This window comes from Procambarus clarkii, chromosome 64 (genome assembly GCF_040958095.1).
Source record: "Procambarus clarkii isolate CNS0578487 chromosome 64, FALCON_Pclarkii_2.0, whole genome shotgun sequence".
In the NCBI taxonomy this organism is placed as follows: Eukaryota; Metazoa; Arthropoda; class Malacostraca; order Decapoda; family Cambaridae; genus Procambarus; species Procambarus clarkii.
In genome coordinates this window covers 32,332,090-32,351,723 of record NC_091213.1, presented here as the reverse complement: position 1 = coordinate 32,351,723, position 19,634 = coordinate 32,332,090, and the positions used below count along the sequence as shown (strand labels likewise).

Sequence of the window (19,634 nt, the reverse complement as noted above, 5' to 3'; positions counted from 1 at the left end):
TGGCAGTGAGGCATTATGGGTAGCAGTGAGGCACTATGGGTGGCAGTGAGGCACTATGGGTAGTAGTGAGGCACTATGGGTAGTAGTGAGGCACTATGGGTAGTAGTGAGGCCCTATGGGTAGTAGTGAGGCACTATGGGTAGTAGTGAGGCACTATGGGTAGCAGTGAGGCACTATGGGTAGTAGTGAGGCACTATGGGTAGTAGTGAGGCACTATGGGTAGCAGTGAGGCACTATGGGTAGTAGTGAGGCACTATGGGTAGCAGTGAGGCACTATGGGTAGTAGTGAGGCACTATGGGTAGTAGTGAGGCACTATGGGTAGCAGTGAGGCACTATGGGTAGTAGTGAGGCACTATGGGTAGTAGTGAGGCACTATGGGTAGCAGTGAGGCACTATGGGTAGTAGTGAGGCACTATGGGTAGCAGTGAGGCACTATGGGGGGTAGTGAGGCACTATGGGAGGCAGTGAGGCACTATGGGTAGCAGTGAGGCACTATGGGTAGCAGTGAGGCACTACAGGATGAGGTGAGATACTCTTCGAAGCAAAGAGGCACTAAGAGACGCAATGACGCTTTAACGCACTAAGGTAGGGAGTGAGGGAATTAGGGACGTCCTGAAGCACACAGGTAGAGAGTGAGGGACTTAGGGAGGCCCTGAAGCACTAAGGTAGGGAGTGAGGGACTCAGGGACGTCCTGAAGCACACAGGTAGAACATAAGAACATGAGAATGAAGTTAACTGCAGAAGGCCTATTGGCCCCATACGAGGCCGCTCCCGTTTATATCCACACAATCTCACTCATATATATGTCTAACCAACGCTTGAAACTATCAAGGGATCCTACTTCTATTAAGTTATGCGGTAATTGGTTCCACAAAACAACTCTTTTACCGAACCAGTATTTACCCAGGTCTTTCCTAAATCTAAACTTATCCAATTGATTCCCATTGTTTCGTGTTCTGTCCTGTGTTGATACTTTTAATGCCCTATTAATATCAGTAGGAAGTGAGATACTTAGGGAGGCCCTGGAGCACTAAGGTAGGCGTTTTTTGCCTACTGGGAGAGGAAAGGGAGAGCGTGAGGGGGGGTTAGAGAAGGGAAGGAGGGTGAGGTACTGTGAGGTAAGGCGGGAGGGAGAATGGGAGGGTATGGGGGAGTAAGAATGGGAGCGTATGGGGGAGTAAGAATGGGAGGGTATGGGGGAGTAAGAATGGGAGGGTATGGGGGAGTAAGAATGGGAGGGTATGGGGGAGTAAGAATGGGAGGGTATGGAGGAGTAAGAATGGGAGGGTATGGGGGAGTAAGAATGAGAGGGTATGGAGGAGTAAGAATGGGAGGGTATGGGGGAGTAAGAATGGGAGAGAAACACAATGAGTGGGAGGGAGAATGTGAGGGAATGAGGGAGAATGGTAGAGAGAGGAGAGAGAATGGAGTTTTCAGGGACCTGGGGCAAGATTCACGAAGTAGTTACGCAAGCACTTACGAACGTGGACATCTTGTTTCAATCTTTGGTAGCTTTGTTTACAATTATTGAACAGTTAATGAGCTCTGAAGCACCAGGAGGTTGTTTATAACAATAACAACAGTTGATTGGCAATTTTTCATGCTTGTAAACTGGTAAACAAATATGACCAAAGCCGTCAAAGCTTGAGAAAAGATGTACACGTTCGTAAGTTCTTGCGTAACTGCTTCGTGAACCTTGCCCCTGAGACCTGAGCGTGTACCCGAGGGATGACACCCGCTGGACCAGGAGTGTAGTGTCCCCCAGCATGGTCCCGTCCGGCTGCTGAACCTCTTCACTATTTACTCCCAACAATTACCGTGTATGCGGACGCCTCCATCCGGCGGATCTCCGCCTCACTTCCCAGGTCTCCTCATACAATGTCCAATTACCGAAACAAACATTTATCTCTTCCGTCATTGTAATCAATTGACTTGTAAACGCGAGAGGTTGTGATGGAAGATGGGAAACATGGGAAACTGATAAAAATAATGGAAGTAGGAGGCAGAAAGGAAACGAAGGAAGTAAACATAACATATGAGAGAGAACATGAGGTATGGTATCACCAACAACAGCTAGTATCACCAACAACAGCTGGTATCACCAACAACAGCTGGTATCACCAACAACAGCTGGTATCACCAACAACAGCTGGTATCACCAACAACAGCTGGTATCACCAACAACAGCTAGTATCACCAACAACAGCTAGTATCACCAACAACAGCAAGTATCACCAACAACAGCTGGTATTACGATCTTTATAGGTTAGGTTAGGTACCCGAAAAAGTTAGGTTAGGTTAGGTTAGGTTAGGTAGGATAGGTAGTCGAAAAACCTATAATTCATGAAAACTTGGGTTATTAGGCAAATCGGGCCTTGCATAGTAGGCCGAGAAGTGCATTCTGGCTACTAGGTACGACATATATATATATATATATATATATATATATATATATATATATATATATATATATATATATATATATATATATATATATATATATATATATATATATATATATATATATATATAACTGAAAAATCACACCCTAGAAGTGACTCGAACCCATACTGCCAGGAGCAACGCAACTGGTATGTACAGGGACGCCTTAATCCGCTTGACCATCACGACCGGACATAAGGAAGTGATAGCCGAAGCTATTTGAACCACTTCCCAGCCGGCACTCGGATGGTAATCTTGGGCATAGCATTTTATCAAATCACCTCATTCTTTGGGGCACACGTGAGGAACACAAATGCGAACAAGCCTGAATGGTCCCCAGGACTATATGCAACTGAAAACACACACCCTAGAAGTGACTCGAACCCATACTGCCAGGAGCAACGCAACTGGTATGTACAGGGACGCCTTAATCCAGTATGGGTTCGAGTCTCTTCCTAACCTAACCTAACTTTTTCGGCTACCTAACCTAACCTAACCTATAAAGATAGGTTAGGTTAGGTTAAGTAGCGTTGGTTAGGTTCAGTCATATATCTACGTTAATTTTAACTCTAATAAAAAAAATTGACCTCATATGTCGGAAAATCCGACACCATTTAATATATCATACAGACAGATAATAGCTGTGTTGTATAAACAAGTTACCCATAGAAAACGTAACTTGTAGTGGAATTACAGTCTATAGAAAACGGGATATCATTACCACACACTATTACATATTCACCACCTATTATGGTGAGAATTATTCTTAAATACATTAGTCTTTGGACTTTACCATCATAAAAACATCTCATATAAATTAACTTAATTATCAGAATTAAAGTAGAGTAATTGTGACCCTTCTATCACTTTCTGTCATCTGGACAATGTAAGCCAGGCGTGAGGGTGAGGGAGGGGCACCCATTGTTGATATTAAACCAGAGGCTCACGGGAGCAAATACAGCTCCTGTTAATTTTACTTGGACGTAGTGTTATGGAAACCAAAGGTGTACTATCTTCAATACGCTGTCAACAAATTCAAGTTAAGTGTTGTTCCGAAACCCATTTATCTTTCATTTATGGCCATTAATTTCTGGATATAGGGTGGGCACGTTAGAGCACGAGAAAGCCTCATACTAAAGGTAATTAAGCCAGGTCTTCATTGTTCCATGTACAGTGTTTTCTCTGATATAGCTTGTCATATATTAGGAACCTGGCTTCACAGTTAGCGCCCTTTTGACAGGTCAAGACGAGGAAGCAAGGCTTTGTGCATCAGTTACCAGGGTGATGGAAGCTACCTCAAAGAGGGAAAATGTGGTGTCTACATCCTGGTTATACCTGGTGGACTAAGGCCTGCTGTACAATAAGATAAGGAACCTCTTCAATGTATGTAGTCTAATACTGTAGTTTGATTGGCTGCATATATATAAATTAAATTAATATAAACCCCCCCTAATGTGTAGAGGATCGATTTGTGAGATTATGAGATTATTGCAGAAATACAGTCCACTTATCATTATACAAATTGCTATCGAAGTATACAAATTAACGTAAATATAAATTCTATATAAATTCATATAAATTAAATAAATATAAATCTCACAGGTCGGTTCCCACATTATTTGGTCATCTTCGAACCGGATGACGGATTATTTGATCCTTTGAACCCACATTTAGTCAACTTAGTACCGGATGAACCAGTTAACCAGTGGATTCATTAAATAAACTAGTGCTGTGTGATTTAAACAAAGGCCAGCCAGTCAAAGACAGCGGCGTTACCTCGTGAGAGTTCACGAGCCCCGCTCAGTTCAGATCAGCCTAGTCAGCGGTTTCATGCACACCCACAGATATTTGGTGGCGTGTTATACTGTGAAATGACAGCGCTAATATTGAAGCCAGCCAAATTAGTGGCTGTGTCACGAGATTGTTCACGGATTTTGTGGTGTTAAATTTCGCGAGAGATTATCTACGAATTTTGTGGACTTTATTTCGCGAGGTCACTAATAATATTTAATACTTCTAGATAATATTAGAAGTTTCATAGAGGCTAATTAAGAGGCTATTATCAATAATATCTTCAACACGCTGTCAACAAATTCAAGTTAAGTGTTGTTCCGAAACCCATTTATCTTTCATTTATGGCCATTAATGTCTGGATATAGGGTGGGCACGTTGGAGCACGAGAAAGCCTCATACTAAAGGTAATTAAGCCAGGTCTTCATTGTTCCATGTACAGTGTTTTCTCTGATATAGCTTGTCATATATTAGGAACCTGGCTTCACAGTTAGCGCCCTTTTGACAGGTCAAGACGAGGAAGCAAGGCTTTGTGCATCAGTTACCAGGGTGATGGAAGCTACCTCAAAGAGGGAAAATGTGGTGTCTACATCCTGGTTATACCTGGTGGACTAAGGCCTGCTGTACAATAAGATAAGGAACCTCTTCAATGTATGTAGTCTAATACTGTAGTTTGATTGGCTGCATATATATAAATTAAATTAATATAAACCCCCCCTAATGTGTAGAGGATCGATTTGTGAGATTATGAGATTATTGCAGAAATACAGTCCACTTATCATTATACAAATTGCTATCGAAGTATACAAATTAACGTAAATATAAATTCTATATAAATTCATATAAATTAAATAAATATAAATCTCACAGGTCGGTTCCCACATTATTTGGTCATCTTCGAACCGGATGACGGATTATTTGATCCTTTGAACCCACATTTAGTCAACTTAGTACCGGATGAACCAGTTAACCAGTGGATTCATTAAATAAACTAGTGCTGTGTGATTTAAACAAAGGCCAGCCAGTCAAAGACAGCGGCGTTACCTCGTGAGAGTTCACGAGCCCCGCTCAGTTCAGATCAGCCTAGTCAGCGGTTTCATGCACACCCACAGATATTTGGTGGCGTGTTATTCTGTGAAATGACAGCGCTAATATTGAAGCCAGCCAAATTAGTGGCTGTGTCACGAGATTGTTCATGGATTTCGTGGTGTTAAATTTCGCGAGAGATTATCTACGAATTTTGTGGACTTTATTTCGCGAGGTCACTAATAATATTTAATACTTCTAGATAATATTAGAAGTTTCATAGAGGCTAATTAAGAGGCTATTATCAATAATTGTGTATATCATTTCTCCAAAATAGAGAATTATTTAATATATATTGCACTAGTGATCACAGTATAATATTTACTAATTGCCAACCCACAACAGGGTGGGAAATTACCATTGACTAGTTGAACTATTATTGCTCATCCTAGTCCCTTTATTATCATAGTCAGTTGTACTATATTGATCAACCTAACACCATTAATGAATGGTCCAGACCCTATTTTGGGTGTAATTTTTATCAACTCGAGTTGAGTTGTGTATATATAATAATTTACTTATGATCATTACACCTTTGAGTGATTAATTAGTGTCAATTCCATCCCAGGGTGATATAGAAGAGCTAACCTAAAGGTACTTCCAATGACACTGGTTTATCACTCAAATCATTAGTGTGTATGATTGTATATATATAATGTGTATTAATTTTAAGTGCTAACCTCTAGTAGAGGTAGGATTATTGCCTAGTGAGTGCATTTTACCCTAGGCTACCATTAGAGCTTGTTCAGTATTATGAGCAGCCCAAGTACAAGTCCCACAAGGCTTCACCAACTAGCCAGTATGGAAAATGCAGGGAGAATGAAAAGAACCCTTGCAGGTCTTAAAGGCCACTTAACAAGACAGATCAAGAAATGTGAAGATTTGTCACAACAATCTCAAGTTGATTATGCTGACCTGGAAAGCTATTATCAAGCAGCTGCAGGTAAATTTGAGCAAATCAAATGCCAAATAGCAACATATGTGGCTGAACTTGCCAACACTAATTTATCAGAAACAGAAATAGATGACATTATGGTTGATCTTGCGAATTATGAAGATCACACTCAGGCCACGTTACAGCCTTATGTCAAATTAATTGCCCAGAACAAGGCAACAACAACAGCAACAACAACAACAGTTGCATCTAATACGAGTCAAGCAGAAGCTCGACTCCCTCCAATTAATTTACCCACTTTCTCAGGAAAAGATGAGGAAGATTGGGACGAATTTTGGAACAAATTCGTTGACCTTGTAGACTCAAAACAATCTTTACCAAAGAGTAGTAAATTCTCTTATTTGCAAGGCCAATTATCAGGTGAGGCTAAAACAGTAGTATCCCATCTGAGATTAACTAATGACGGCTATGATCTGGCAGTAAAACTCCTCAAGGATAATTATGCTGATCCAGAAGTAAGAACATCACATTTAGTTCATGAGCTGTTGCATTTACCCCCACCGGAGGCTTCAGCTGATTCACTTCAAGTCTTCAAGCTGGAGGTAGAATCATTGATCAATGCCCTCAGCCTGACAGCAGATACAAACGGGGCTGAGTGGGTCTTGAAAATAATTGTCCAGGAGAAAATACCTAGGGACATATTGAGACAAATGAGTGCTCATTACAATAAAAGTATCTTATCCATGAATGAAATATCTGAAGGTTTAAAGTCAGTAGTTCATCAATTACGAACACATGACAAATTAAAACCACCAAGTAAACCCTCAGAAACCAATAATAGTAAACCACAGAGTACCAAAGGTACTCAAAATCAATCTAGACAATATAATTCAACACCAAAGTGGAACAGTAGCAGTGTGGGCGTATATGCAGTGTGCCCCTCCAAGCCTATAGTTACTGTGTCACCCAAGAACGTGACACCAAAGGGTACTGGAAGCTATGGAACATGTTTGTTCTGCAATGAGAAACATTCAATGTACCACTGCCCTAATTTTCCTGATAGTGACGCCCGTGTTGAGCGACTCAAAGATTTGCAACATTGCACGAGGTGCCTCAGGAAACATAACATCAAGGACTGTGAGACCCAATTACACACCTGTAATAGGTGTAACAAAGGTCAGCACCATGCAGCATTGTGCAGAGACACCAAAACAACGTCTCCAAACCCCAAAGTGGAAGATAGCATTCCCACCTCAGTACAGTACTGCAAGGTGCAACAAACAAAGAGTGTCCAATCGGCAAAGTCTAAAGGTAATACGACTTTGCCTACTGCCCAAATTACCATCCTGAATAAGAGGGCCAAGGTCCATACCCGTGGGTTGTTTGACCAAGGATCCCATAGAACATATGTCACTAAAAAGTTGGCAGATGAACTACAATTAAGGCCTGTAGCCCAGATGTCATTCAATATCTCAGGGTTTGTAACAAATGCAGGACCTCAAGTCTACCAGGTGGTACAACCATCAGTACGTTTAGGCAGGTACGTCTGTCGAGTACAAGCCATTGTGGTGGACAAAATACCAGTAGACCTACAATTTCAAGGTCTGAGAGCAACAGCCCAATTCCTGAGAAATAGAGGAATAAAATTGGCAGATAATATTAAGTCTGATCACCTCACCGACTTCGGTCTCCTTGTAGGGACAGACTATTATCATCGATTCATCGGTAGCCCTACTAAATATCAGGGTATAACCATGTTAAACTCTGCAGGAGGTAAATTACTCTCGGGCCCAGTATCAAGCCTGAGGAGACCTATGCCTGCAGATAAACAATACCAATAGAAATCTAAATTTGTCAGCTGATTATATTTCTCCAGTAGCATTATACTAAGAAGATTACAGCTGACTATTCCAACAGAGGTTGATGTTAGTATCATCATATAAAGCTGAAGATGAGTTCATGAGGCCTCAGTGGCAAATCAGTGAACAGTAGCCTAAAACAGCTACAAGTCACTACGACCAATGTCACTGAACCCACTGCAGTCTCAGAACCATACTTTACTTTAATGAGCTATTCAATCTTCTGAATCAATTAACTAAATTAAACCCCAATAAATCTGATGACTGATTTGATACATTTATTATTTAATCAAGATGTATTCCATGGGCCTCAGTGTTTATATATCAGTGACCAGTTACCTGAACAAACTTCAAGTTATATCCAATGTCACTGATCTCACTGCAGTCCCTGAATCATACTTGACTGTAGTACTTGATCACATTCAGTCTTCTGGGTTAAATAATATGTAATTAGGCTTGAATATTAGCCTTTCAAGAGTTAACAGGGAAATGAAATCGCATTAGACTTCTAACCCCTGCAACTCTAGTACGGGACATCCGTCCTGTACGAACAGACGCACAAATGTGTGATTACTAACTACGAACATCAAATTAATCTAATAATTCGAAGGAGGAGTATCGGTGTTCGTCTGTTCTAAATAGAACTTCGACCTGTGAGCAGCCCCTGGGGAATTATGTCGGAAAATCCGACACCATTTAATATATCATACAGACAGATAATAGCTGTGTTGTATAAACAAGTTACCCATAGAAAACGTAACTTGTAGTGGAATTACCGTCTATAGAAAACGGGATATCATTACCACACACTATTATATATTCACCACCTATTATGGTGGGAATTATTCTTAAATACATTACTCTTTGAACTTTACTATCATAAAAACATCTCATATATATTAACTTAATTATCAGAATTAGAGTAAATGTGACCCTTCTATCACTTTCTGTCATCTGGACAATGTAAGCCAGGCGTGAGGGTGAGGGAGGGGCAGCCATTGTTGATATTATACCAGAGGCTCACGGGAGCAAATACGGCTCCTGTTAATTTTACTTGGACGTAGTGTTATGGAAACCAAAGGTGTACCATCTTCAACACACTGTCAACAAATTCAAGTTAAGTGTTCTTCCGAAACCCATTTATCTTTCATTTATGGCCATTAATGTCTGGATATAGGGTGACCCGGTTAGAGCACGAGATATTAGCCTCATACTAAAGGTAATTAAGCCAGGTCGTCATTGTTCCATGTACAGTGTTTTTTCTGATATAGCTTGTCATATATTAGGAACCTGGCTTCACAGTTAGCGCCCTTTTGACAGGTCAAGACGAGGAAGCAAGGCTTTGTGCATCCGTTACCAGGGTGATGGAAGCTACCTCAAAGAGGGAAAATGTGGTGTCTACATCCTGGTTATACCTGGTGGACTAAGGCCTGCTGTACAATAAGATAAGGAACCTCTTCAATGTATGTAGTCGAATACTGTAGTTTGATTGGCTGCATATATATAAATTAAATTATTATAAACCCCCGATAATGTGTAGAGGATCGATTTGTGAGATTATGAAATTATTGCAGAAATACAGTCCACTTATCATTATACAAATTGCTATCGAAGTATACAAATTAACGTAAAAATAAATTCTATGTAAATTCATATAAATTAAATAAATATAAATCTCACAGGTCGGTTCCCACATCATACATAATGAAATGGGTAGCTTTATCATTTCATAAGAAAAAAATGAGAGAAAATATTTTTATTCATGAAAACTTGGCTTATTAGGCAAATCGGGCCTTGCATAGCAGGCCGAGTACGACGCTCTGGCTACTAGGAACAACACACACACATATATATATATATATATATATATATATATATATATATATATATATATATATATATATATATATATATATATATATATATATATACATATATATATATGTCGTACCTAGTAGCCAGAATGCACTTCTCGGCCTACTACGCAAGGCCCGAATTGCCTAATAAGCCAAGTTCTGCTGAATTAATATATTTTCTCAATTTTTTTCTTATGAAATGATAAAGCTACCCATTTCATTATGTATGAGGTAATTTTTTTTTATTGCAGTTAAAATTAACGTAGATATATAACCTAACCTAACCAACCCTACCTAACCTATCTTTATAGGTTAGGTTAGGTAGCCGAAAAAGTTAGGTTAGGTAGGTTAGGTAATCGTAAAACAATTAATTCATGAAAACTTGGCTTATTTGGCAAAATGGGCCTTGCATAGTAGGCTGAGAAGTGCGTTCTGGCTACTAGGTACGATATATATATATATATATATATATATATATATATATATGTATATATATATATTTATAACCACAATTACATGACATACATCTTTGATACAGAATTAATATAAACTGGGTGATGTAAGTCATACATTGACAATACACAAAGTAAGTAATATATACTGTCACATAAGCTTATCATAATTACAATTTTTGTGATACGAGGCTATCAACCAAGATATCACTGTATAGTTTGAACACAATCATACACCAGCCTCAGTATGATCATACTGGTGTATGCGTGGTCATAACATACAGCAACCAACAACAACAGGCAGTTTAACAGGAACCACCAACAACAGCAGGCAGTTTAACAAGAACACCAACAACAGCAGGCAGTTTAACAGGAACCACCAGCAACTGCAGACAGTTTAACAGGAACACCAACAACAGCAGGCAGTTTAACAGGAACACCAACAACAGCAGGCAGTTTAACAGGAACCACCAACAACAGCAGGCAGTTTAACAGGAACACCAACAACAGCAGACAGTTTAACAGGAACACCAACAACAACAGGCAGTTTAACAGGAACACCAACAACAGCAGGCAGTTTAACAGGAACACCAACAACAGCAGGCAGTTTAACAGGAACACCAACAACAGCAGGCAGTTTAGCAGGAACCACCAACAACAACAGGCAGTTTAACAGGAACACCAACAACAGCAGGCAGTTTAACAGGAACACCAACAACAGCAGAGAGTTTAACAGGAACACCACCAACAGCAGGCAGTTTAACAGGAACACTAACAACAGCAGGCAGTTTAACAGGAACACCAACAACAGCAGGCAGTTTAACAGGAACACCAACAACAGCAGGCAGTTTAACAGGAACACCAACAACAGCAGGCAGTTTAACAGGAACACCAACAACAGCAGACAGTTTAACAGGAACACCAACAACAACAGGCAGTTTAACAGGAACACCAACAACAGCAGGCAGTTTAACAGGAACACCAACAACAGCAGGCAGTTTAACAGGAACACCAACAACAGCAGGCAGTTTAGCAGGAACCACCAACAACAACAGGCAGTTTAACAGGAACACCAACAACAGCAGGCAGTTTAACAGGAACACCAACAACAGCAGAGAGTTTAACAGGAACACCACCAACAGCAGGCAGTTTAACAGGAACACTAACAACAGCAGGCAGTTTAACAGGAACACCAACAACAGCAGGCAGTTTAACAGGAACACCAACAACAGCAGGCAGTTTAACAGGAACACCAACAACAGCAGGCAGTTTAACAGGAACACCAACAACAGCAGGCAGTTTAACAGGAACCACCAACAACAACAGGCAGTTTAACAGGAACCAACAACCACAGCAGACAGTTTAACAGGAACACCAGCAACAGCAGGCAATTTAACAGGAACACTAGGAACAGCAGGCAGTTTAACAGGAACCACCAGCAACAGCAGACAGTTTAACCGGAACCACCAACAACAGCAGGCAGTTTAACAGGAACACCAACAACAACAGGCAGTTTAACAGGAACCACCAGCAACAGCAGACAGTTTAACAGGAACCACCAACAACAGCAGGCAGTTTAACAGGAACACCACCAACAACAGGCAGTTTAACAGGAACCACCAACCACAGCAGGCAGTTTAACAGCAACCAACAACAACAGAAGCAGGCGACTAAACAGCCACCAACTGTCCAACAGCATCCGCAGCCGCCAACAACATTAGACAAATGAACAATCCCCACCAGGAAATTAACCTAACAACAATAACATCTGTGCTCCGAAGAACTGTCTGCAGTTGCAATATCAACTAAGAGCGCAAAAATCTGTACAATTGTTGCAGCAGCAAAACCCACTTGATGTATAATACCTACCACCTTACAATCAGCCTCGGCACTAGGCAATACCGTCAGAAATAGCAGCAGAGGTAGCAGTACCAGCGGAGGTACGAGGAGCCACCTCAAGCAGCAGGCAGAAGAAACAACAGCAGCAGGCAACATAAATAGTAACATGTATTGACTAGAATCGGCAGCAGGCGGCTGTACTACAACACCTGTAGGCAATAGACCAAGCAGCAGCAGACAGTAGGAGACTGTGTAGTACCCGCTGCTGCTGGTACTACACAGTCTCCTACTGCCTGCTGCTGCTGGTACTACACAGTCTCTTACTGCCTGCTGCTGCTGGTACTACACAGTCTCCTACTGCCTGCTGCTGCTGGTACTACACAGTCTCTTACTGCATGCTGCTGCTGGTACTACACAGTCTCCTACTAACCTCACCCACACACTGGACTGCGTTACAGTCGGTCTCTTATCATGCCGTTACTGAGCAACTAAGAAGAAGGAAGCTGTTGTAAGGCGTGAGGGAAGGTTAGGGAGACACCGAACATTGACCTCACTTGTTTCGTTCTTGTTGTTGTTGTTGTTTTAGATTCAGTTACTCGGAACTAAAAGTTCCAAGTAGCATGGGCTATGGTGAGCCCGTAATTGAGTTCGGTTATTCGCGATAACCTTGTTACTCTGATATTTGGGTCAACGTTTTATATGGAGGTGGGGTTTCCTCCTTTTTCCCTGTTTCTTTTTCGCTTCTGTTTTAGTCGTCTTTTAATAACATCATCTTGGTGGCGGATGTAGGTGCAGAATGTTCACTAGTGAGTCCCATTCCTCAACGGCTTTCCTAATCATTGTAACGGCTGTGGAATGTGCTACTAATGCAGCTGCTGTCGTTGGATTACTGTTTAGTTTGATGTGTAGGGAAGTTTGGAGAGAGAGGAGAGAGGTGGGCTTATCTTGAGGTTATCTTGAGACGATTTCGGGGCTTAGGGTCCCCGCGGCCCGGTCCTCGACCAGGCCTCCTTTTTGTTACACACCCCCGAGGAAGCAGCCCGTAGCAGCTGTCTAACTCCCAGGTACCTACTTACTACTAGGTGAACAGGTGCATCAGCGTGAAAGAAACTCAGCCCATTTGTTTCCGCTTCCACTGGAAATCGAACCTGGAAACTCAGGACTACGAATCCGAAGCGCTGTTCACTCAGGTGTTAGGCCCAAAAAAAACACCTGGCAGCGGTGGGATTCGATCCCATGCCTCCGAAGAAACTGGTGCCTTAAACCAGCGCCTTAGACCGCTCGGCAACGCTACCTACTTGACGAAGGGTCTGACGAAGTTTCAGGACCAGCAGAAACATCGTCACTTTCATTTCAGGTGTGTTAAAGTTATTAGTTTTTACCCAAGTTTTTGCCACGTGTTTCCTACACTTTCTTATAATATGAACGAGACTAAAAGACAGAACGGGCTCCCATGAATTAAATCCCCCTTAAGTGTTTGTTCTCCATTCTCCCGTGGCCAAAAAAAAGTGCGTAGAATTACGTAATTATGTTCAAGAACTCAATAATTTTCAATTTAAATTCATACGAACGAATTTCTTTTTAATTTTTTCTGAAACATTTTACACTGTGGAAGAAGCTCCTCCAAGTTGGTCCGCCGCCTAAGAGTTAAGACACTTTGATAAAAGGTTGTGAGAACAGTGTCGAGAGCGGCTCTACAAGAGAAGAGGGAGACATGAATCGATCATCACATAAAACAGCCCATCACTGCTCGGTCTTTGTAAGGCAAAGGGAAAAGTGTTTGCGCTGGGTATCAGTGTTGAAAACATTTTGGTGACGTGGGATTGATAATAAAATTATGATGACCAAATGATGACTGAAGTGAGTATGATGATGAAATGAGTATCATATAGATGATGAGTGGTTAGCATGTGGGGTTAACTATGGGTGAAGGTAACAGAGTGCTCCTCAAGCCAAAATCTTTAGGGTAGATATATGCTTTTTACAACGAAATTCAGGAATGTCGAGAGGCATAGTTATTCCAAATAGCTGAAAGCTAAGAGGTGGGGACGAGGAGCCAAGCTTGAAGGCACACAGAGACAAACACAGTGATCACACACTGGTCCCACAACTTCTGCGAGGTAGACTCTTGAACACTAAGAACAGCTAAACATTGTCTCCATTGTGCTCAATGTATTTAGCGATGGAAAATCCTGCTTGACCAACAACGAAGAATAATACAATAAGATGACAGAAATAAAGCATCAGAGAGTGATGGGGCAAAATGTAATTCTTCGCGCGTCAGAAAGTCAGGCTGCTGGTATTTATCACAGCCAATTGCATGTTACGGGGACTGGAAAGAGGATAAGAAGAGAAGTAGCATAAGATAAAGAGGATATGGAAGTCTTGAATCCGAAGACGATAAAGACCTGAGAGCAGACATTAGGCTAGATCTTCAAGGCCATACATTAGCAGCTCACTGTCAGAAACATACGACAACCCGACCAACGTCCGTCAAACCTTCAGAAATTTCGACAAGTATACCATATATGGGACCCATATACCGGGTCCCATGAAACAACGGGTCCCGTTTTTTCACTAACACATGTATTGGCAGCTCTGCCATGGGAACCTAATAGGCAGCTCCGCAATGGGAACCTAATAGACAGCTCTGCCATGGGAGCCTAATAGGCACCTCTGACATGGGAACCTAATAGACATCTCTGCCATGGGAGCCTAATAGACAGCTCTGCCATGGGAGCCTAATAGACAGCTCTGCCATGGGAACTTAATAGGCAGCTCTGCAATGGGAACCTAATAGGCACCTCTGACATGGGAACCTAATAGGCACCTCTGCCATGGGAACCTAATAGGCAGCTCTGCCATGGGAGCCTAATAGGCAGCTCTAAATGGGAGCCTAATAGGCACCTCTGCCATGGGAACCTAATAGGCAGCTCTGCCATGGGAGCCTAATAGACAGCTCTGCAATGGGAACCTAATAGGCAGCTCCATGGAACCTTCGCCAAAAATGAAAAATTAAAAACATTTAACAAGAAAAGCTCCAAAAGATATGAAAAAACAGTTCTTAATGCAAGGGACCTGAACTACAAGGAAGACAAAGGGGACTGACGATGTACACAAGGAAGTATTCTTCAACAGTGAAGACCGTTGACTCAGGTGGCTAACGTGTGAACTATAGGCACACAGGGCCCACATAAATGTTAAGAGAGAATTTCATTCGTACCAAAAATTGGGATTAAGTTTGAACGGTTAAACGAGAGTGGATAGAGGTATGAGCCAAGCTCGTCCATGCAAGCCCATTTAGGTGAGTACATCTAGGTGCACGCGCACACAAGCGCACCTTCATTTAGTGTAAGGAATCATTCAGAACTTTGTATACCATATATTTAAGACCAATTTTGGAGTATGCGGCTCAGGCATGGAGCCCGTACCTCGTCAAGCACAGGACGAAGCTGGAAAAAGTTCAGAGGTATGCCACTAGACTAGTCCCAGAACTAAGAGGCATGAGTTACGAAGAAAGACTGCGTGAAGTGGACTTCACGACACAGGAAGACAGAAATGTAAGGGGAGACATGATCATTACCTACAAAATTCTCATGGGAATACAGGGTAGATAAATATTAACTGTTTAACACTGGTGGTACGCGAACAAGGGGACACAGTGGAAACTTAGCACCCGAATGAGCCACAGGGAAGTTAGAAAGAACTTTTTCAGTGTCAGAGTAGTTAAAAGGTGGAATGCATTAGGCAGTGATGTGGTGGAGGCTGACTCCATTCACAGTTTCAAATGTATATATGATAGTGATCAGCAGGCTCAGGAATCTGTACACCAGTTGACTGACAATTGAGAGGCGGGACCAAAGAGCAGAGCTCATCCCCCGCAGGCACAATTAGGTAAATACAACTAGGTGAATACACACTTCACACACCTCTGCTGCCTGTAGAAATAGATCCCATCTTCTCATCATGGGAGACATCAATCCTGGAAGGATAGACTGGGAGAACAAGGAACCGCATGGAGGTGTGGATACTTGGAGAGCTAAACTATTGGAGGTGGCGACAAGAAACTTTTTAAGCCAGAACGTCAGGGAACCCATAAGAATGAGAGGAAATGATGAACCAGCGAGACTCTACCTAATCTTCACTCTGAACGACTCCGACATAAGCGAAATCGGTTTCAAGGCCCCAATTGGAATGAGCGACCACAGTGTACTGACGTTTGACTATCTGGTTGAATAAGGGTTAATGAACTCGAGGAGGGGAACTGAAAACAAAAGGCTAGTATTTCGAAAGGGGAACTATGGGGAGATAAGGAAATTCTTAACAGATTTAACCTGGGAAACAGAGCTCAGGGGAAAGGTGGCCCAAGACATGATGGACTACATCATGCAGAAGTTTAAATAGGTAGCAGATAAGTTTGTCCCAGTCCAAAAGGAAAACAACGAAATGTTGATGAGAAACCCATGATTTAGTCAGAGATGTAGGCTAGCTAAGCAGCAAAGTAAAAAGGTGTGGAGAAACTAAAAAAATAACAGGACACTTGAGAGCAGAAAAAAGTACCAGAGTGCCAGGAATGAATATGTCAGGTTGAGAAGAGAGGCATAAGGGCAATACGAAAACGATATCGGAAGCAAGGCAAAAATTCACAGCCACATCAGGAGAAAAACAACAGTAAAGAAACAGTTAATGTTATTTAGGATAGGGGCAAACAGACTCACTACAAACGACAAGGACAAACGACAAGTACCAGCAGCAGCCTGCTGCTGCTGGTACAACACAGTCTCCTACTGCTTGCTGCTGCTGGTACTACACAGTCTCCTACTGCCTGCTCCTGCTGGTACTACACAGTCTCCTACTGCCTGCTGCTGCTGGTACTACACAGTCTCCTACTGCCTGCTCCTGCTGGTACTACACAGTCTCCTACTGCCTGCTGCTGCTGGTACTACACAGTCTCCTACTGGCTGCTGACGCTGGTACTACACAGTCTCCTACTGCCTGCTCCTGCTGGTACTACACAGTCTCCTACTGCCTGCTGCTGCTGGTACTACACAGTCTCCTACTGCCTGCTGCTGCTGGTACTACACAGTCTCCTACTGCCTGCTGCTGCTGGTACTACACAGTCTCCTACTGCCTGCTGCTGGTACTACACAGTCTCCTACTGACTGCTGCTGCTGGTACTACACAGTGTCCTACTGACTGCTGCTGCTGGTACTACACACTCTCCTACTGACTGCTGCTGCTGGTACTACACAGTCTCCTACTGACTGCTGCTGCTGGTACTACACAGTCTCCTACTGCCTGCTGCTGCTGGTACTACACAGTCTCCTACTAACCTCACCGACACACTGGACTGCGTTACAGTCGGTCTCTTATCAAGCCGTTACTGAGCAACTAAGAAGAAGGAAGCTGTTGTAAGGCGGGAGGGAAGGTTAGGGAGACACCGAACATCAATTTTACAGAAGTTGTCTCCTGAGATGAAAGGTTCTGTTTGTCATGTTTCTTGATTCAACAAGTGGAGGATGCTAAACGTTTTTCTCCTAGGCTCCAATGATGGGCGGAGTGGCCAGTCTCCAATTACACAGAGAGCACTTCTCACACGACTGTCCCACTCACAGAGACAACAGCAGCACTTGATGTAGTCGCCCAGCACACCATCACAAGAGCAACAACCTACAAGTTTCCATAGAGCTATAGAGCTATAAGTGCATAACTGAATGGAAATGATGGCAAAACACTTATTTTGCAGGAAAACTGCTCTAAGACTCATCATGGAGGACAATTAGAGCTAACCAACCATTTTAGACATAATTTCAGTTCTAAATGATCTATAACTTACCAAGATTGACCTCACTTGTTTCGTTCTTGTTGTTGTTGTTGTTTTAGATTCAGTTACTCGGAACTAAAAGTTCCAAGTAGCATGGGCTATGGTGAGCCCGTAATTGAGTTCGGTTATTCCCGATAACCTTGTTACTCTGATATTTGGGTCAACGTTTTATATGGAGGTGGGGTTTCCTCCTTTTTCCCTGTTTCTTTTTCGCTTCTGTTTTAGTCGTGTTTTAATAACATCTTCTTGGTGGCGGATGTAGGTGCAGAATGTTCACTAGTGAGTCCCATTCCTCAACGGCTTTCTTAATCATTGTAACGGCTGTGGAATGTGCTACTAATGCAGCTGCTGTCGTTGGATTACTGTTTAGTTTGATGTGTAGGGAAGTTTGGAGAGAGAGGAGAGAGGTGGGCTTATCTTGAGATTATCTTGAGACGATTTCGGGGCTTAGGGTCCCCGCGGCCCGGTCCTCGACCAGGCCTCCTTTTTGTTACACCCCCGAGGAAGCAGCCCGTAGCAGCTGTCTAACTCCCAGGTACCTACTTACTACTAGGTGAACAGGTGCATCAGCGTGAAAGAAACTCAGCCCATTTGTTTCCGCTTCCACTGGAAATCGAACCTGGAAACTCAGGACTACGAATCCGAAGCGCTGTTCACTCAGGTGTTAGGCCCCAAAAGAACACCTGGCAGCGGTGGGATTCGAACCCACGCCTCCGAAGAGACTGGTGCCTTAAACCAGCGCCTTAGACCGCTCGGCCACGCTACCTACTTGACGAAGGGTCTGACGAAGGTCCAGGACGAGCAGAAACATCGTCACTTTCATTTCAGGTGTGTTAAAGTTATTAGTTTTTACCCAAGTTTTTGCCACGTGTTTCCTACACTTTCTTATAATATGAACGAGACTAAAAAAGAGAACGGGCTCCCATGAATTAAATCCCCCTTAAGTATTTGTTCTCCCTTCTCCCGTGCCCCAAAAAAAGTGCGTAGAATTACGTAATTATGTTCAAGAACTCAATAATTTTCAATTTAAATTCATAAGAACGAATTTCTTTTTAATTTTTCTGAAACATTTTACACTATGGAAGAAGCTCCTCCAAGTTAGTCCGCAGCCTAAGAGTTAAGACACTTTGCTAAAAGGTGGTGAGAAAAGTGTCGAGAGCGGCTCTACAAGAGAAGAGGGAGACATAAATCGATCATCACATAAAACAGCCCATCACTGCTCTGTCTTTGTAAGGCAAAGGGAAAGTGTGTGCGCTGGGTATCAGTGTTAAAACCATTTTGGTGACGTGGGACTGATAATAATATTATGATGACCAAATGATGACTGAAGTGAGTATGATGATGAAATGAGTATCATATATATGATGAGTGGTTAGGAAATGGGATTAACTAAAGGTGAACGTAACAGAGTGCTCATCAAGCCAAAATCTTTAAGGGTAGATAAATGCTTTTTACAACGAAATTCATGAATGTCGAGAGGCATAGTTATTCCAAATAGCTGAAAGCTAAGAGGTGGGGACGAGGAGCCAAGCTTGAAGGCACACAGAGACAAACACAGTGATCACACACTCGTCCCACAGCTTCTGCG

General features: G+C 42.4%; 1 non-coding gene across 1 annotated transcript; it reads right to left on the bottom strand.

The window, feature by feature from the left end:
- Positions 1-18,730: 18,730 nt before the first annotated feature.
- Positions 18,731-18,812, bottom strand: TRNAL-AAG (transfer RNA leucine (anticodon AAG)). The gene has a single exon. It is a non-coding gene; the product is annotated as a tRNA-Leu (tRNA).
- Between the last annotated feature and the right edge of the window lie 822 nt (positions 18,813-19,634).